The following is a 21,480-nucleotide window of genomic DNA, read 5'->3' on the forward strand; positions in this document are numbered from 1 at the left end:
TGTGTCGGTTAAGTTGCTATATTTATATTAGGATTAAATCTCGTCACAACATCGTGGACCAAAGGGCCTGTTCTGTGCTGTATCTTTCTATGTTCTATGTTGTATATTTCAAAACGTACCTACCCCCTTTTTAAATTGATCTAATCTCCACAACTCTTTGGGGTAGAGAATTCCAGACATGCATTATCCTTTGACAGAAAAAAAATTGCATATTGGTTTTAAGTGAGTGTCCCATTATTCTGCAATTATGTCCCCTAGTTCAAGATTCCTTCACTGGTGGATACATCTTCACAATGTTTGCCCTATCAAGTCAGATCAGAATCTTGAATGTTTCAATAAGATCAACCCTCATTCTTCTACACTCAAATGAAGAAATGCTTAACCTGTTTATCTGTTCTTCAGAAGTCAACTCCTTTATCCCAGGAATCTGCCTAATGAATCTCTTTTCAACTACCTCTGATTCTAAACATCCTCGCTTAAAAACTGTACACAGAACTCAAGGTAAAGCCTCACCAATACTGTGCACAGTTCTAAAAGACTTCCATTTTTTCAACCCTTATTAATAAATGCGAAAGTTACATTAGCTTTCTTCATTATTTGCTACACCTGCATTCTAACATTTTGTGTTTCATGCACATGAACACCTAAATCCCTCTGCGCTATACATTTTGGTATCTCTTTCCACTTAAATAATATTCTGTCTTTTGAATCTTCCTGCCAATTCTACCTCACACTTGCCTACATTGCCTACACACTTGCTGAAATTCCATCTGCCTTTTCCATCAATTCGTTTTGCCTACTCACTCAATATATCTACACCCCTTAGCTGACTCCTTATGCCCTCATCAAATCTGCAGTGCCAAGTATTTTTGTATTAAGACTAAATCTGGATGCCTTATGTTCTGCCCCTTCCTCCAAGTCATTTATGCAGACACTAGATAATTGAAGGCCTGCAACAAATATTGTGACACCACTAATTTTATCGTTCTAATATGACAAAGATTCATTAGTCCTGACTGTTTATCTACTGTATGTTAAGCAATCCTCTACTCATGCTAAATCATTACCCCTAATACTGTGAGCTTTTATATTGTGCAATAATGTCTATTTGGCACCTTATTGAATTCCTTTTGGAAATCCAAATAGTCTATACATTTACTAATTGTACCTTCTCAACTTTGCATCTTTTATCCTCAAAGAACTTAAGAAAATTTGTCAAATATGATTTCCCTTTCACAAAATGACATTGACTCTGTTTGAATATGTTAACCCTTTCTTAAGTGTCCTTTTAATTAGTGATTATTGAGATTTGTAGCTAAGGTTGATGATAAGTATGTAAGTTAGTTCACTGAGCTTGAAGATTTGTTTTCAAATGTTTTGTCACCATACTAGGTACCATCATCAGTCAGAGTCTCTAGTGAAGTGCTGGGGGTATGTCCAGCTGTATTTATTGCTATGTTTGTTGATGAGTTCTGGTTAGAATGCCATGTCTCTAAGAATTTTCGTTTGTGTCTTTCTTTCGCCTGTCCTAGGATGTGTATGTTGTCCCAAAGTGGTATTCTTCTTTGTCTGTATGTATGTAAACTAGCATGAAAATTCTTAGAGGCATGGCATTCTAACCAGAACTCCATCAATAAATACACCTATTTAGGTCTCATCTACCTTCCCTTGAAAGAAAAACCGGAAATGACATCACCCATCTTAAGAAACCAAGACCTATAAATAGAGAGGCAGGACATAACACTAGCGCTTTTTATGCCATAAAAAGACATGACCCTCTCTCACTAGTAACCTCACATACAGATGAGGAAGGACACCACTTCGACTGGAACAACACATCCACCCGAGGTCAAGCCAAGCAAAGACATGCATGAGAATTCCTAGAAGCATGGCATTCCAACCAGAACTCTATCAATAAACACATCAAGTTAGACCCCATCTACCATCCCCTGAGAAAAGGAACCGGAAGTGACCTCACCACAGGAAATAACAATACCATAGGAAATGACATCACCAACCCAAAGAAACCCAAACATATAAATAGAAAGCAGGAATTTTCAGCATTGCTTCACCTGAGGCCCACTGAAGATGTTACCTAGTAGGGTAACGAAACATCTGGAAATGAACCTTCCAGCTCAATGAGCAAACCTACATCCAAAACCCTACTCTCATAGGTCTACTCTTTGCTTTATAAAAGTGCTGTCTCTGACATGTTGCTTGAGAGGCTGCTGCTCCTACAATCTTTCCTCCTCTTTATGAAGCTACTGTTCACAGTCTTGCACAGGGACCTTCTGTCTCTCACTAGTTTAGGTGCTGATGATTATCTCCTGGTCCTTCTCTCTTGCCCTTACCAAGCAGGCTTGATGGGCTGAATAGACTACTCCTGCTCCTAACTTGTCTGTTCTTATGTTTGTACCTAGGTTTTTTTTGTAAAAAGGTTTATGTAACCAGGATACCCAAATCCCTCTATACAACACGGTTATGCAATCTTTTTCTATTTAAATAAAATGCTTTATTTCTATTCTTTTGCCAAAAGTGGCTGACTTTATATTTTCCTACATTATACTCCATCCACCAAATGTTTGCTCCTCATTTAAGGAATCTGCAAAAGGAAATAAATGGGTGATGTACTCATCACAACTTCTACCTATCTTTGTGCCATTTATAAATTTAGCAACCTTACATTTGACCCCATTTGTCCAAATCATTATAAACAACTGAGGAATCAGCATTTATCCCTGTGGCACAAAACTGTTTGATGATTGACAACCAAAAGCTACCCAGTCATTGCTACTCTCAGCTTCCTGTGAGCCAGTGAATATTCTATTCAAGACAATATATACCCACTACACCAAGAATAACCTTTGATTTGACATCATTTCAATGTCTTTTGTCTACAGATTCCTCTTTATCCATGTTGCTTGTTACTTCCTCAAAACAAAATTCTAATACATTCAGAAACCATTATTTCCATTTCGCGAAATCATATTAACTCTGTTTAATTGAATTAAGATTCTCTTAGTGATCTGCTACAACATCTTAATAATAGATCATAGGATCATCCCTTTGTCAAATAATAGTCTACCTGGCCTAATCATTTTTTTGCTGTCTCCTTCCTTTCTTACAAAGAGGATTTAAATTGACATATTCTCATTCGAATGTACTTTTACAGAATGAAGGGAATTTTTGAAAATTATAGTAAATGCATTTACTATTTCTGTAGCTCCATCACGGAGGAACCTCAGATGAAGATCATTAGATCGTGTTGGCTAGTCAACCATTAAATCTCATAACTTTCTCACCAAACATTCCTTCATGATTCTCATTATTTTAAGTTAAGTGTTCAATGTTTCTGCCATTTCAAATTGACACAGGGATGGCTGCAGTTGAGGTCAGGTAGATGAGGATGGTTTCAAAGTTGCCTGGAGCCATTCACCTCTCCCTGTTTGCCAGACAGAGGCTGCCTTCAGGGAGTTGGCTTGTTCCCCAATACTCATTATTCTGGAGATCACCTGGAAAATTTCCAGTCAGCCTTTGGTATTGGCTTTAATTGGTCTTCAATTATTGTTAAGAAGTTGGTTTAATGATGGTAGAAAGGCAGTTTTCATTCCTATTTTCAGAAAGAAAGGGCACTGGGGCAGGATGAAGCTGGCAAACTGGTATACAGAATTCAGTGAGAAATTCCATGACCATCCATTTCTGTGATCACTCCAACTGAAGCATATAAGTTGCAGCTGAGGGATTTTAAATCCATTCAGCAATAACGCAGCTGAGTTCCATACATATGCACAATGTTTTTAGCAATAAGAAGAAGTACTTTCTGAGGTCTACAGTCATTGTGCTGCCAACTAGTTTGCATGTCATGTAACAATATCAAAAACACAAACTTTATGCTTGACTTACAAACTCTTTAAAATATTTGTGGGGAAGGTCTCGGTTAGATAAATCTGACACTGGCAAGAAGCATGGCTTATAAATGCAGTAAAAAAGAAATGAACAATAATAACAAAAGAAACGTAGCAGTCAGAAACACTAAGTCACATTAATTCAGATACCGTGATTAGGATTAGGTCCACCTCATACCTCAATGTGAAATAACATATAAATAGCAATTACAAGATTATTTTGGAGTGTCTGAGGAGGGTTCGATACATCACCAGTCACAAGATATCCTGACTCCCTATTGAGACAGATCATCTTCTGCAAAGTTCAATGAATTTCCTGGACATCTTTATAAATAATTGCAACGCTTCTCTTTTGCATTTAAGTTAAAATGTTGAAATTTTGAAATTTTTTGACAACTATTTCAAATTACAAAATTTTATGAAAACTAATGAGGTCACTGTGATTTTCATTAAAGGATACCTTTGAAATCATAGGTTAACAGTAATTATCTATGATGTTTCCACATGTAAACTTAAATGAAGTACAGGGTGGCCAAAATCGATTTCAATACTGGAAAAGGCTCAAGGGACTGAATCATCTATTTTCTTCTTATATTCAGCCCTCCCACCTAATGGAAATGTAGTAGTAAGATTTGCACCACACAAATGCTAGGCAATGACCATCTTTAATAAGAGACAATCGAAACACCGGCCTTGATATCCAATAGGGTTACCATATCTGAATATCCACTATCAACATAATAGGGGTTACCATTGACCAGAAACTCAACTGGACTCACCACGTAAACACAAGAGCAGATCAGAAGCTAGGAATACTGCAATGAGTAACTCACCCCCCGATACCCCAAAGCCCTGTCCACAATCTAAAGGCACAAGTCAGGAGTGTGATGGAATACTCCCCACTTGCCTGGACAGGTTCAGCTTCAACAACACTCAAGAAGCTTGACACCATCCAGGAAAAAGCAGCCCACTTGATTGTCATCAAATCTACAAGCATCCACTGCCTCCCTCAACTGCCAATGCTCAGTAGCAGCAGTGCATGCTATCGACAAGATGCATTGCAGAAATTCACCAAGGATCATTAGACGGCACTTTCCAAACCCACAACCTCTTCCATCTAGAAGGACAAGAGCTGTAGATGGTGGGATCATCACCATCTGTAAATTGCCCTCCCACGAACCATTCTGATTTCAAAAATATATCGCTTTTCTTCACTGTTGCTAGGTCAAAAACCTGGAAATCCCTCCCTAAGGGCTTTGTGGGTCTATCTACAATACATGGACTGTAGTGATTCAAGAAGGCAGCTCATCACCACCTTCTCATGGGGAAGTAAGGAGGGGCAAAGATGTTGGCCAGCTGTGATACCCACACCCCACAGGTTAGTAAAAAGAAAGATAACAGGCAACAAATTGCTGAAATAGTGACATTTTACTGAAAATTAATCAAAAGATTACTGAAGGTAAATTTTATCTAGTGCAATGATGAAATTCAAAAATGAGTCCTGCTATTACCATGCAGTTATCAATAGGTTACTTTCTGCTCAGATTACAGTTGCTTTATACTGAGAAAACCAAAACAAATTATGCATTCACTTTGCTGAACACTCCAATCTATCTGTAAGTATGTTCCAGAGCTTCTGGTTGCCTGTCACCTGTAATTTTCATCCAATTTTCTCTCCAATTTTCCTATTCTCAGCCTTCTACTATGGTTCAAGGACAATCCACACAGGGTTTGAGTTACAGGTAGAGACTGAGTAGGCTGGGACCTTTTTTGCCTGGAGCGTTGGAGGCCAAGGAGGTTTATAAAATCGTGAGGAGCATGAATAAGGTGAATAGCCAAACTCTTTTTCCTCGGGTGGAGGAGTCCAAAACTAGAGGGTTTAGGTTTAAGCTGAGAGGGAAAAAATGTAAAAAGGGCCTGAGGGATAACTTTTGCACACAAAGGGTGGTGTGTGTATAGAACGAGCTGCCAGAGAAAGTGGTGGAGGCAGGTACAATTATAACATTTAAGAGGCATCTGGATGGGTATATTAATAGGAACGTTTTAAAGGGATATGGGCCAAGTGCTGAAACATGGGACGAAGTCAGATTGGGATGTCTGGTCAGCGCAGACAAGTTGAATGAAGGGTTTGTTTCTGTGCTGTATGACTCTGTGACAAGCTTGACATACATCACCTTGCTTTGATTATTCCTTTTATAGCTTTCCAGCCTTAACAACATGGAATTGAACAACATGAGGGAATAATCAGTATTCGCATTTTCTCAACTGTGGATGATGATGACTCTACTGTAACTGTCGACGTGGCCAGATAGTCTTTCCTACAGCATGGATGGGAGTTGCATGTGGGTACCTCGCAGAATCTCCTATTTGGTAGACTCCCTGGGAACTGCCGATGAAATTGAAGATTCTGCTGGGCAATCTCCCTTCTCCTGAAACCTTCTAAAAGTATCCATTTAAATTGATGATTTTGTAGAGATCAGCTGCTGTTAAGCCAATTGTTGCCCAGAAAACCTTAGCAATTAAAACCTCTTACATACCCTAGAATCTGGTCCAACACTTCCCATATTTTGTCTGGGACCCAAATGCTCCCTCCACTGGATCCAACATCCCCAACCACCCCCACACCAGGAGCTGACATGCTCTGCCCCCAGGGAATAGCCACCCTCTCTAACCTAAAATCTAACACTAGCAACCCTCTGCCTTTAATCCCACACTTCCCCCACTCCCCTTCATCAACGTCAGTGCTGACACTGAACAGCCCTCTCTCCCTGTCCTCGGACCTATGATCCAACCCTCTTCAACCAGGACCCCTCCCCACCAGCTGACTTGACAAAGCCAAGGCCCAGGACCTGACAGCTCTCTCTCCCCAAACACAATAATCTACCACACTGCCAAAGTACCCGGCTAACCTGGCACCAAAAGACTTCTCAGGAGACGTCATCCCTGCTTCCTGCAACTAGGAATCCACATCAAACAACTGACACCCCCCTCCCACAATACTACATCCCACACCCTCATGGGAGGGTCAGGGTCCCTACACCCTTCTCACCCCTCCCTTGCCACTGTACTTCACACACTTCCATGCAATCCCCACCCAGGATCCAATGTCACTCCAGGATCCAACAAATAACAATCAGTAAGGTTAAGGACAAAACACCTCCTCTACAGTAATCCTCAACAGTGGCACACTGCAAATCTGCTTACTCAGCCCCCTACTGTACTCCCCATACACTCATGACTGTGCGGTTAACTCCATCTGCAAGTTTGCTGAGGACACCACCATTGCAGGCTGGTTCTGAAACAACAATTGGACAGAATACAGGAAAGAGTTAGTGTGCTTGGCAGCGTAGTGTTAAGATAACAATTCCTCCCTTAATGTCAGCAAAACATAAGACTTGGTCATTGACTTCGGGAAGCAAGATGGAGGGCATACCTCTGACAGCATCAATAGAGCTGAGGTGGAAATGGTCAAGAGTGTGAAGTACCTAGGGGTGATGATCCCCAACAATCTGTCCTGGTCCACCAAATTTGGTGCTACGATCAAGAAACGTAACAACATCGCTACTTCCTCAGGAGATTAAGGAAGTTCAGCAGGTCTATAAAGATTCTTACCAATTTTTATAGATGCTGTATGGAAATCAATTTATCCAGATGCATCACAGCTTGCAATGGCAACTGCTGTGCCTTGGGCCATAAAACACTCCAGAGAGTTGTGCACACAGCCCAGTCCATCAAGTAAGCCAACCTCCCATCCACAGACTCCACCTAAACTTTTTGCTGCCTTGGGAAGGCAGCTAACGTAATCAAAGACTCATTCCACCCCAATTATAATCTCTTCCAACCTCTTCGGTCAGGCAGAAGATACAAAAGCTTGCACGCATGTACCAATAGATTCAAGCACATCATCTTCCCTGATGTTATTAGACTTCTAAATAGACCTCTCAAGTTTTAAATTTAAAGTTAATATCATTCTTGCATGCCTTCTCTGGAGATGTAACATTACATTCTACACTCTGTTCTATGATCCTAATGCACTTTTTATGGTATAACTTGTGCATTGCACACAAAACAAACTTTTCACCGTACGTAGGTACATGTGACAATAACAAATCAAATTAAAACACCCTGTCCTCTCCCTGGGGACCCAACCAGCCTCATTTCTTCCTGGCACTCAACATTATGCCCCTCACCTGACTCGATATCTCCCATGCACCTCAACCTATCCTGAACACTCCATCACTTATCAGTTCCCCTTCTCCACCTTGTGCCCTAACACCTTGCTAACCTGGCACCTTACTTAGCTCTCTCCCTGGCAGCCTATCCTCGAACCACCTGGTACCCTATACTCCTGGCACCCTACTCTGCCTTTCTGAAGGAGCCATGATCAAAATCACCTGTCAGAAATGCAAGCCTTATCTTGAGCTTACCTGCCAGTCTTGTTATCTTCAAGTGGACATTGAACTCCAAGGTCCCTCTGTTCCTCATTGTATCTGAAAGTTAATTCTTATTCCTTTGGTTTACTTGCCATCCTGAAATGCATTTCTCTCAATACAGTTCTCTCAATTGAATTGCATTATGTGTGATTTATTCACAGGATGTTGGACTCAGTAACTAGACCAACATTCAGTATCCCCTAGCTGCCCTTGTGAAGGTGGTGTTGAGCTGCTTTCTTGCACAGCTTGGATCCATAAGGTAGAGGTACACTTCAGTGCTATTAGCAATTCTGACCAAGTGTCAAAAGGGTGAGATAGATTCAAAGCAGGATGGTTCATTGTTTGGAGGGGAGCTGTGTTGGTAATGGTGTTCAAATGAATCTGCTGGCTTTGTCCTTCAAGATAGTTGTGATCATGGATTTGGAAAGTGCTGTGTAAAAAAACTTTGGGATATTTCTGCTGAGTTCTGGAAGGCTGCTTTGTGTCCAATGGAGTTGAACCTCATAAGTATTGTTAGAGCTCCATTCATCTGGGCAAGTAGATAATGTTCCAACCCAATCCTGACCCTGTATCTTGTAGATGGTGGGCATGCTTTGCAGCATCAAGAGATGAGTTACTCACTGCAAACTTCACAAACTCTGACCTGCGCTTCTCATCACGGTATTTAGATGGCTGGTTGTATTCAGTGTTTCATCAATAATAAATCCCAAGATATTGATAATCGGGGTTTTACAACAGTAATACCATTGACCATCAAGCAGTTATTCTTGGATTCTCTCTTATTGGCATTTCCTGGCATTTTTGTGGCATGAATGCATATTAAAGCAAAACTTAGATAGGAATTCTACATCCAGTCCTGACACTCAAGTCAGGAACAGTTTGGCCAGGATAAATGGATATACATTCAGGCCAAATGGATCTGCTATTTTATAAACAATGTGATATGGTGTTGGATAGCCCACCCATTCTTGTATCAATCAAGGTTCTTTAATAGAACATTAAAGCTTACATTATATTTAATACCATTGGGCCCTTATATATTGCTGTCACATGTACCTAAGTACAGTAAAATATTTTGTTTTGTGATCAGTACAGGCAGATCATAATATACAAGGACATATAGATCATAGGGTGTTTAGACAGAGTGATGCATACAATGTTACAGCTGCAGAGGAGGTTATCAATAGCAAGATCAATATTAGATTTGAAATTAGAGAGGTCCATTCAGCAGGCTTATTAACAGCAAGGAAGAAGCTATTCTTGAACCTGTTGGTACGTGTGTTCAGGCTTCTGTATGTTCTGCCTGATGGAAGGAGTTGGAGGAGTCTTTGATGATGCTGGCATCCTTTCCGTGGCAACAAGAAGTGTAGATGGAGTTCATAGATGGGAGGTTGGCTTGAGTGCTTGCCTGGACTGTGTACACAACTTTCTTTAGTTTCTTACATCATGACAGAGCAATTGTCATATCAAGCTATTATATACCCAGAAAGAATGCTTTGTATGGTGCATCTATAAAAGTTGGTGAGAATCCTGAGAGCCATGCCAAGTTTCCTAAGCTTTCTGAAGAAGAAGAAGCATTGTGTACCTTCTTGACCATTGCACCTACACTGGAGGTTCAGGACAGATTAAACTTGATGCTCTCAACCTTCTCCACCTCATCTCCATTGGCATAGTTAGGACTGTGTCTTCCTTCTTTCTTATTAAAGCCTAAAAACAAGTATTCAAATTCATAGCCCTCCTTCAAAGAGTTTTAAACCACTTTGAGTTGTCAATCAGGTTGGAAAATGGCAGGCATCCTGCTGTGACAATGAAAGATTAATCATAATGATAATTCAATCAGTTGCATAGCATTAATTACTGATGGCCCTAATTATGTCAACAGACAGACTGAAATAACAAACAATTTTTTTTTAGCAGTGGGCAGTTGCTTTTAAAATAGATAAATTACAGAAGTTTTACATGCCATGACAGTTCCTTTCAATAGTTTCTTTTCACAACAACCTTTGTGTAGTAAGTATCTGCTGTTAAAGAAAATCTGAAGCCTTGTGTAAATATGTCCCAGTGATTAATCATCATATTTATGATGATGATGCTCCTTTAACAAGGCTATGCTGTTCTTGGCTTTATTTTCAAAGTGGTCATAAAAGCAGCAATTCTGAAAAATCTGTTTTGGATGGATTTTACAGCCAATTTGATTATAGCTAACAGATACCGCCTCAGACAAAAGACTTTCAAGTTTTACAGAAAGTACTTGTACAATGAAAGGGGAGTGGTTAGTTCTCCCAGTTCAGCTTTACTCTGGTTTGACTTGGCCTTGGCAGTCTAGTTGCTCACTCAAAGCAGTCAGGAAGTTTTTGAAGCTGCTGGTTCAAGAAACAGCTACATGGAAGGGGGCATTCCATGTGACCATCTCTCTTTCTCCTGTAAGATCCTGTGTTTGATTTTACCTTTCGTGCCAAGGTGTGTTTAGGAAGATTGTTCAAAGTATTGGAAACAGCATCACTAAGTCGGGATAGCCTGTTGGGTTTTTGGATAGGTTAAATTATTTTGTATTCTGTTCTCTTTTGTTTGTATTTCATTTGGTAATCTTGTGAATAAATTCTGTTCTGTTTAAAACTAATGGTTTGACCTGCTGCAGCCCTCCAGGAATACACACGTTACACCTGCTTAAAACAATTAGCAAAGTTAGGGTCTGGGCTACTTTCATGAAAAAGTTTGAGGGGGTCTGGCCTGGTCCATAACACATTAACTAACAAAATGAAGGAAAATATTTGATCTATCAAGCCAGATTTCATTCTAGAATATGAATTGTCCATATTGTAATCAGTTGGGATGGCAACAGGTTGGAGTTCTTTACCAGGATTTGTATTCATTTAATTTAAGAAGGTTTGATATCTTTGTGAAGGTGACAGGTAGGAGGAGGTTCTGGACATATTGGAGTGTTGAGGTAAAGATGAGTGCATTAGTTCAGATTTCCAAAAAAAATTGAATGTTGCAAAGTGTTTTCTGGGTGTAGAAGGCATAAGATTGGATTATTTGAAATCTTTAACTGTGGCTAATCTCAGAGAGAGAAGCAGATAGTTGGAAGCTATAAATAAATGTATTATAAATAAAAGGAGGAGATGCTGAAACTGATTGATCAGAATTTAGAATTAGAAAAATGGAGTTGAGATGTCACAGCTTGAAATAGCTAAGATTTGAAGTAAATAAAACAAAGACTGAATTAAAGGAAGATGATGAAGAAAGAGGAATTAAATGATATGAATTGAAGAAATAGAAAAGAAAAAAGGAAGGGGAAGGGAATGGGCAGTGCTGAGCAATAGCAAGCAAGGAGAAAAGATAGAAATGAGAATTGAAATTAAGAAAGGTTAGATTGCAAAGTGAGCAAAACCGAGAGTAATAGAAAGGGGAGATAGAATTAGAAACTTGCACAACAGGATTTCCAAAGAAAAGCTTAGAATAATGAAAGAAAGAATCCAGAAGAAACTGAGGGAATTGATTGAATTTAATATCTATATTTAGTACATACGTTGACAGATGATGAAGTTAAAATAATATTTCTCCTCCTTTGAAGGACAGTTGGGCGAACAAATTAGCCAAAAGATATTTGGACCTGAATATTACACATTGTTTTGGCAGCTACAGATATGAGTGTGTATACCAGTTTGTCAGATAGTCATTCGCAAGTGCGCTGCTACTTCTGCAGACTGTGAAGCTATTTATAAAGCATTGCTTAATTCTCATAAATGTGACTCTTAAGCTCATCATTTAAAATTTACGTCTACAGGAAAGAATCCCAATCAGACATTTGTAGCATTTGCAAGAGGATAATAAATTCATCACTGAAGTTAAGACAAAAAAAGTGCTGAGAATGTAAGGGAAGTCATGATTATGGAATGATTTCAAGATAGCATTGCAGCCAACATCAAAACTTATTTAGATAAACATCAATTATCAAAAATCCAAGAAATCCTGACAAATACCTCGGATATCTCACATAGACAGTTACAGGTGGAGAAGTGGTCATATGAGAATTCATAAAGAAATTGGAAGAATTAAAAATCTGTAAATAGAAGAGTTACTCATTATAGGGAATAACCAGAATAAAGGAGAAAGGCTGGAACTGTAAAGTGATGTAAAGAAAATAAAAGGCTTCCACTTTAATAAGAATGGATATGTCGGAGCAGGTAGTACCTGCTTCCTTCACAGGGCAGAAATCATGACGCCAGTGTCTGGTAGTGATTTCCAGAATGAACTCAACTCTGATCTTTTAGCTGAGGAAGTGTTTGGGGGAGTAGGAGGAGGAGTTGGGGCATGAGAGATTTTGGTGGGGGTGATGGAGTTGGAGCACGGCAGATTTGGGAGCTGCAGATATGAATGTGTACACCAGTTTGCCAGATAGTCATTTGCAAGTGCGCTGCTACTTCTACGGCTGTCTTCATGTAAAATTCAACCTTTCAATTTTGCACTAAAGCTTTGGAATTTTCTCCCAACAAAATTAGGTTTCCACCTCTGTCTGCATTTCAGCACTATATTCAGTTTAGTTCAGCTAAACGAAGACCTCAGTGCCAATAATGAAGTAATAGATGATCAGTGAGTGGTTACTTTGATATTCTGATCCAACAGTGACAACTTCACTGGGAATCTCTAATGTTGAAACTGTATCTTTGCTGCAAAATTTGATGCTTTCTTCCTTTCTTCAAGCTTGTCATCAAACATAATCAGCCAGCAAGTGTATGAGATCACACAGTTAAGCTCCTAATATAGTGATGATCGACTGTGGCAACAATTTTGCTACAAGAAGGACTGGAGCATCTGAAATAATGTTCTAGTAAGGGATTCACGTGAATTGAGCTAACAAAATAAATTCAAACCACTATGGACTTGATGAGTCACTTGATTAATGTTCTCATGTATTAAGCACACTCGGATACTTTACTGAACATTAAACAGTTTTAATTATGAAAATATCTTTCGATATGTACTCTACCTTCTGTTCACAGATACTAACTGTAGCTATTAATTGATTTTGACAGCATTTTCTGACTTGGGTATGTTATGCTGCCGATAACCTACAGTAAAATCTGTATTTCTAGGCATATCTCCATATCAAACCAAACAGAAAAAAAATTAAGGCTTGAAATTAACTGTAGCCTGGGAGCTATGGACTATCTGCTCAGAAAATTTGTTTTTCTTCTCTGCTCAAAAATTGAAATTCAGCTCAGACTTATATTTACAGAGTATGTCTAACATTGTGTCATACAAATCTATTTCTCTTTACTTCATGGTAGCTGAAAGAACTTTGGACGAGAACTCATCTACTGAGGTAGTGTGGGCTGAGGTTAGAAACAGAGAGGAGAGGTCACACTGCTTGGAGTTTTTTATAGGCCTCTGCAGAGTTCCAGAGAGGTGGAAGAGAGGATTGGCAAAATTATTCTGGGTAGGAGTGAAAGGAACAGGGTGGTCATTATAGGGGACTTTAACTTCCCCATTACTGACTGGAAATACTATAAGGTAAAAACAATGACTGCAGATGCTGGAAACCAGATTCTGGATTAGTGGTGCTGGAAGAGCACAGCAGTTCAGGCAGCATCCAAGTAGCTTTGAAATCGACGTTTCGGGCAAAAGCCCTTCATCAGGAATAAAGGCAGTGAGCCTGAAGCGTGGAGAGATAAGCTAGAGGAGGGTGGGGGTGGGGAGAAAGTAACATAGAGTACAATGGGTGAGTGGGGGAGGGGATGAAGGTGATAGGTCAGGGAGGAGAAGGTGGAGTGGATAAGTGGAAAAGGAGATAGGCAGGTGGGACAAGTCCGGACAAGTCATGGGGACAGTGCTGAGCTGGAAGTTTAGAACTAGGGTGAGGTGGGGGAAGGGGAAATGAGGAAACAGTTAAAGTCCACATTGATGCCCTGGGGTTGAAATGTTCCAAGGCGGAAGATGAGGCGTTCTTCCTCCAGGCGTCTGGTGGTGAGGGAGCGGCGGTGAAGGAGGCCCAGGACCTCCATGTCCTCGGCAGAGTGGGAGGGGGAGTTGAAATGTTGGGCCACGGGGCGGTTTGGTTGATTGGTGCCGGTGTCCAGGAGATGTTCCCTAAAGTGCTCTGCTAGAAGGCACCCAGTCTCCCCAATGTAGAGGAGACCGCATCGGGAGCAACGGATACAATAAATGATATTAGTGGATGTGCAAGTAAAACTTTGATGGATGGGGAAGGCTCCTTTAGGGCCTTGGATAGAGGTGAGGGAGGAGGTGTGGGCACAGGTTTTACAGTTCCTGCGGTGGCAGGGGAAAGTGCCAGGAATGGAGGGTGGGTTGTAGGGGGGCGTGGACCTGACCAGGTAGTCACGGAGGGAACGGTCTTTGCGGAAGGCGGAAAGGGGTGGGGAGGGAAATATATCCCTGGTGGTGGGGTCTTTTTGGAGGTGGCGGAAATGTCGGCGGATGATTTGGTTTATGCGAAGGTTTGTAGGGTGGAAGGTGAGCACCAGGGGCATTCTGTCCTTGTTACGGTTGGAGGGGTGGGGTCTGAGAGCAGAGGTGCGGAATGTGGACGAGATGCGTTGGAAGGCATCTTTAACCACGTGGGAAGGGAAATTGCGGTCTCTAAAGAAGGAGGCCATCTGGTGTGTTCTGTGGTGGAACTGGTCCTCCTGGGACCAGATCCGGTGGAGGCGGAGGAACTGGGAATACGGGATGGCATTTTTGCAAGAGGTAGGGTGGGAAGAGGTGTATTCCAGGTAGCTGTGGGAGTCGGTGGATTTGTAAAAAATGTCAGTGTCAAGTCAGGCGTCATTAATGGAGATGGAGAGGTCCAGGAAGGGGAGGGAGGTGTCAGAGATAGTCCATGTGAATTTAAGGTCAGGGTGGAATGTGTTGGTGAAGTTGCTCAACTGCTCTCGTAGCCAACAAAGAGACAGGCATAGCTGGGGCCCATACGGACTGATCTTCCGTAATTACACCGGCACCACTCCCCACCTCTTCCTCCGCTACATTGATAACTTCATTGGCACCACCTCATGCTCCCACAAGGAGGTTGAGCAATTCATCAACTTCACCAACACATTCCACCCTGACCTTAAATTCACATGGACCATCTCTGACACCTCCCTCCCCTTCCTGGACCTCTCCAAGTCCATTAATGACGACCGACTTGACACTGACATTTTTTACAAACCCACCGACTCCCACAGCTACCTGGAATACACCTCTTCCCACCCTACCTCTTGCAAAAATGCCATCCCGTATTCCCAATTCCTCCGCCTCCGCCGGATCTGGTCCCAGGAGGACCAGTTCCACCACAGAACACACCAGATGGCCTCCTTCTTTAGAGACCGCAATTTCCCTTCCCACGTGGTAAAAGATGCCCTCCAACGCATCTCGTTTACATCCCGCACCTTCGCCCTCAGACCCCAACCCTCCAACCGTAACAAGGACAGAACGCCCCAGGTGCTTACCTTCCACCCTACCAACCTTCGCATAAACCAAATCATCCGTCGACATCTCCGCCACCTCCAAACAGACCCCACCACCAGGGTTATATTTCCCTCCCCACCTCTTTCCGCCTTCCGCAAAGATCGTTCCCTCCGTGACTACCTGGTCAGGTCCATGCCCCACTAAAACCCACCCTCCAATCCTGGCACTTTCCCCTGCCACCGCAGGAATTATAAAACCTGCGCCCACACCTCCTCCCTCACCTCTATCCAAGGCCCTAAAGGAGCCTTCCACATCCATCAAAGTTTTACTTGCACATCCACTAATATCATTTATTGTATCCGTTGCTCCCGATGCGGTCTCCTCTACATTGGGGAGACTGGGCGCCTCCTAGCAGAGCGCTTTAGGGAACATCTCCGGACACCCGCACCAATCAACCACACCACCCCGTGGCCCAACATTTCAACTCCCCCTCCCACTCTGCCGAGGACATGGAAGTCCTGGGCCTCCTTCACCGCCGCTCCCTCACCACCAGATGCCTGGAGGAAGAACACCTCATCTTCCGCCTCGGAACACTTCAACCCCAGGGCATCAATGTGGACTTCAACTGTTTCCTCATTTCCCCTTCCCCCACCTCACCCTAGTTCTAAACTTCCAGCTCAGCACTGTCCCCATGACTTGTCCGGACTTGTCCCACCTGCCTATCTCCTTTTCCACCTATCCACTCCACCCTCTCCTCCCTGACCTATCACCTTCATCCCCTCGCCCACTCACCCATTGTACTCTATGCTACTTTCTCCCCACCCCCACCCTCCTCTAGCTTATCTCTCCACGCTTCAGGCTCACTACCTTTATTCCTGATGAAGGGCTTTTGCCCGAAACACAATTTCGAAGCTACTTGGATGCTGGAAATACTATAATTCTAGTGCGTCGGATGGATCAGTTTTTGTCCAATGTGTACACTAGGGTTTCCTGACACAGTCTGTCAAAGGGAGGGGAGGGGAGGCCACACTGGATCTGGTGCTTGGCAATCAACCAGGCCAAGTGTTTGATTTAGTTGTATGTGAGCACTTTGGAAAGAGAGACCATAATTCAGTTACATTTAATTTAGCGATGGAAATGGATAGGTACATGCCACAGGTCAAGAGTTATCAATGGGGCAAGGGCAATTATAATGCGATTAGGCAAGAATTAGGATACATAGAATGGGGTAGCAAAATGCTGGGGATGCAGACAATGGAAATGTGGAGCTGGTTTAAAGAACAGATATTGCGTGTCCTTGATAGGTACGTCCCTGTCAGGCAGAGAAGAAGCGATAAGGTAAGGGAACCATGGTTTACTACAGAAATTGTATCTCTTGTTAAGTGGAATGTGTTGATGAGACAAGATGGTTCAGACAAGGCAATGGAGAGTTACAGATCAGCTAGGAAGGATTTAAAGAGAGAGTTAAGAAGAGCAAAGAGAGGACACGAGCTGTCTTTAGCAAATAGAATAAAGGAGAACCCTAACGCTCTCTATAAGTATGTGAGGAATAAAAGCATGACTCGGGTAGGAACAGGGCCAGTCAAAGACAGAGATGGGAAGTTGAGTGTGGACCCCGTGGAAATTGGAGAGCTGCTAAACAAACATTTCTCATCGGTTTTCACTCAGGAAAAGGCGAAGATTGCAGAGGAGAAGAATGAGGTACGAGATATTAGACTAGTAAGGATCGAGGTTAGTTACGAACAGGTATTATCAATTCTAGAAGGAGTGAAAGTGACAAGGTCCCTGGGACAGATGGGATTTATCCGAGGCTTCTCTGGGAGGCTAAGGAGGAGATAGCAGAGCCTTTGGCTTTGATATTTGAGTCTTCATTGTCTACTGGTTTGGTACCAAGCGACTGGAGGATTGCAAATGTGCCCTTGTTCAAGAAGGCCAGTAGAGATGGCCCAGGTAATTATAAACCAGTGAGCCTTACTTCTGTTGTAGGAAAGCTTTTGGAAAGGATTATAATCATCTAGCAAGCAACAATTTGATTTCAGGTAGTCAACATGGTTTCGTCAAGGGCAGGTTGTGTCTCACAATCCTCATCGAGTTTTTTGAGAAGGTGACCAAGCATGTGAATGAGGGTAGGACTGTTGACGTGGTATACAGGGACTTCAGTAAGCCTTTGATAAGGTTCCACATGGTAGGCTGTTGGAGAAAATACAGAGGCATGGGATTGAGGGTGATTTAGCAGTTTGGATTAGAAACTGGCTTTCTGAAAGAAGACAGTGAGCGGTGGTTGATGGAAAATTATTTAGCCTGGAGTCCGGTTACTAGTGGTGTACCACAAGGATCGGTTTTGGGACCACTGCTGTTTGTCATTTTTAAATATGACTTAGACGCAGGCATAGGTGGATGAATTAGTAGATTTGCAGATGACACTAAAGTCGATGGAGTAGTGGACAGTTTGGAAGAATGTTACAGGTTGCAGAGGGACTTGGACAAACTGCAGAATTGGGCTAAGAGGTGGCAAATGGAGTTCAATGCAGCTAAATGTGAGTTGATGCACTTTGGGAAGAATAACAGGAAGGCAGAGTACTGGGTCAATGGAAAGATTCTTGATAGTGTGGATGTGCAAAGGGATCTTGGAATCCATGTACGTAGATCCCTGAAAGCTGCCACCCAGGTTGATAGTGCTGTTAAGAAGGCATATACTGTGTTAGGTTTCATTGGTAGAGGGATTGAGTTCCGGACCAGAGCTGCAATATCACGCTACAACTACTCAAAAGCTAGTGCGGCCGCCCTTGGAATATTGTGTATAGTTCTTGTCGCCATATTTCAGGAAGGATGTGGAAGCATTGGAAAAGGTACAGAGGAGATTTACCAACATGTTGCCTGGTCTGGAGGAAAGGTCTTATGGGGAAAGGCTGAGAGACTTAGGTCTGTTCTCATTGGAGAGAAGAAGGCTAAGAGGGGATTTGATAGAGACATACAAGATGATCAGAGGATTAGATAGGGTGGACAGTGAAAGTCTTTTTTCCTAGGATGATGACATCAGCTTGTACGAGGGGGCATGATTACAAATTGAGGGTGATAGATTTAAGACAGATGTCAGAGGCAGGTTCTTTAGTCAGAGAGTGGTAAGGGCATAGAATGCCCTACCTGCCAATGTAGTTAACTCAGCCACATGAGGGAGATTTAACCAATCCTTGGATAAGCGCGTGGATGATGATGGGGTAGTGTAGGGGGACGAGCTGAGAATAGTTCACAGTTCGGCACAACCTCAAGAGCCGAAGGGCCTGTTTTGCACGGTATTGTTCCATGTTCCATGTTCTATGTACTCAGGGTTGGGGGTGAGGGGATGGAGGTGTTACGTTCTATTCCTTTTTTTTAATTTCAAGGTTGAATAATCCCTTATCCCAAGGGCACATCAAATATAGACAATCCAGTTTGCATCAAATAATATTTGAGCACCCTTGCTACATGCCCAAAACAAGCAGTGTGCCCTTGAACTTGTGCCCATAAGATACCTTGAGGATGTTTTGGAATAGACTTTAAAATAGTTGGCACTGAGCAGAGCTTGAAGCTGGGCCTGCTCCATTAAGTCTTTGGATCTTAACGCAAATTAACACTTTGAAGATGTTGCTATAAACTGCCACTGATTAGATATGAAGAGATTATAGAGCAGCAATCAGTTCACAAAGGCCCTCATACCCCAGCAGCAATTGTAAACCCCATGATAACACCCTATCTATGTAATGAGGTACCCCCTCCCTATCATTCTGTAAACCTACTTGCTCCTCCATGAGGACGGTCTGAGAGACTTAGGCCACTTACTATGGATGTAAGTGATCTGAACAAGAAAAAAAACTGGTTCTGATGAAGTCACCGGATTCAAAACAGTATCTCTGATTTATTTTAACACCATTAGTTACCTTTCAAGCTGCACTTGACCACTAATTTTTGCTGTGTAGCTCACATGAAAGCAAGATGGACATAAAATTCTCTATTTTCATTAGGATTGTTAGAAACTAAATGTATTGTAAGTTGTATCTCATCAACATATCACATGCATAATCTGGATCTGCTCCAAGCAGCAGATAGGGCTGTGCTTGTTTCAGAACATGCCCTTTACCCTCACTATTAGACACTTCAGAGAACATTTTACATGTCTAATGAGATGTGAGATAGTTATAGGAAGCAGCTATAAAAAAAGTCAAATCAGCCTACTGTTAGCTAATTAAGTGAAATCTTTTGAGTGAGATTGGGCTGTATTTATTAATCATTTTTGCTTTCATAAATTAAGAATAAAAAGTCAAACAAAAAATGTACTAGATTGTTTGAACAGTGATCTCAGTCTAAAATGTGAGATAGTAGTACATGAATTAAAAAGCAGTTACAAATCTAATATGACTTCAGATATCACAGAGTCATAGAGTCATAGCACCACCCTCTGTGTGAAAACGTTGCCCCTTAGGTCCCTTTTATATCTTTTCCCTGTCACCCTGAACCTATGCCCTCTCGTTCTGGATTCACCCATCCAGGGAAAAGACCTTGCCTACTTATCTTATCCATGCCCCTCATGATTTTATAAACCTGTTTATGGTCACCTCTCAGCTTCCAACGTACCCAGGAAAACAGCCCCAGCCTATTCAGCCTTCAGCCCTGGCAACATCCTTTCACCACATTATTTCAATTGCAGATTTGCTTAATTTATGGCTCAAAATTCTTTTACATGACATAAACATATTTTATGGCAGCAAGTTATTCATACCTGATTTTTAAACAGGATCTGTAGGAGGAGAATTTTATTGCTTGGTGTGTTTGATAAAATTATATTTTACAGTTAGTTTTATTTACAATGTTTTTGCTTCTAGGCAATTCCCTTGGAATTAAGGTTGACTTGCTGTCACTTCTTATCAATGGTTTCAAAAAAGGTTGGTAAATCCAATGTGAAATCTGCAGACTCTACCACAAGGGGAATTGTAAAATAAAACAAAGAACTATGATGTAAGTGATCTGAACAAGAAAAAGAACTGGTTCTGATGAAGTCACCGGATTCAAAACAGTAGCTCTGATTTCTTCCCATAGATGCTGCCAGACCTGCTGAGTTTTGCCAGCTATTTCTGTTTTTGCTTTGATCACAGAGCTGGTGGTCTTTAAAGGATTAGGCCACATAAGGTGTTTGGAGATATATGAACTCTCTCTATTGCCTCAATGCCACCTCTGCAAGCTTCTGATGAAATCCCTGGTGAAAATTTCTCTTGGTGAATTCAAGGCCAGAATAGAGTCATAGAGTCGTACAACTCAGATACAGACCCTTTAGTCCCATGTCGACCATAATCCCAAATTAAACTAGTCCCACCTGCCTGTGCTTGGCTCATATCCATCCAAGGGGAAAGTGAGGACTGCAGATGCTGGAGATCAGAGCTGAAAATGTGCTGCTGGAAAAGCGCAGCAGGTGAGGCAGCATCCAAGGAACAGGAGAATCGACGTTTCGGGCATAAGAAGGGATTTTCTGAAGAAGGGCTTATGCCCGAAACGTCGATTCTCTTGTTCCTTGGATGCTGCCTCACCTGCTGCGCTTTTCCAGCAGCACATTTTCAGCTCATATCCATCCAAACATTTCTTATTCATGAGCTTATCCAAACGTCTTTTAAACAATGTAACTGTTCCTCTGGAAGTTCATTCCACACACAAACCACTCTCTGTGTAAAAGAGTTGCTTCTTGTCTTTTTAAAATCTTTCCC

This window comes from Chiloscyllium punctatum, chromosome 20 (assembly GCF_047496795.1).
Source record: "Chiloscyllium punctatum isolate Juve2018m chromosome 20, sChiPun1.3, whole genome shotgun sequence".
Taxonomy (NCBI): Eukaryota; Metazoa; Chordata; class Chondrichthyes; order Orectolobiformes; family Hemiscylliidae; genus Chiloscyllium; species Chiloscyllium punctatum.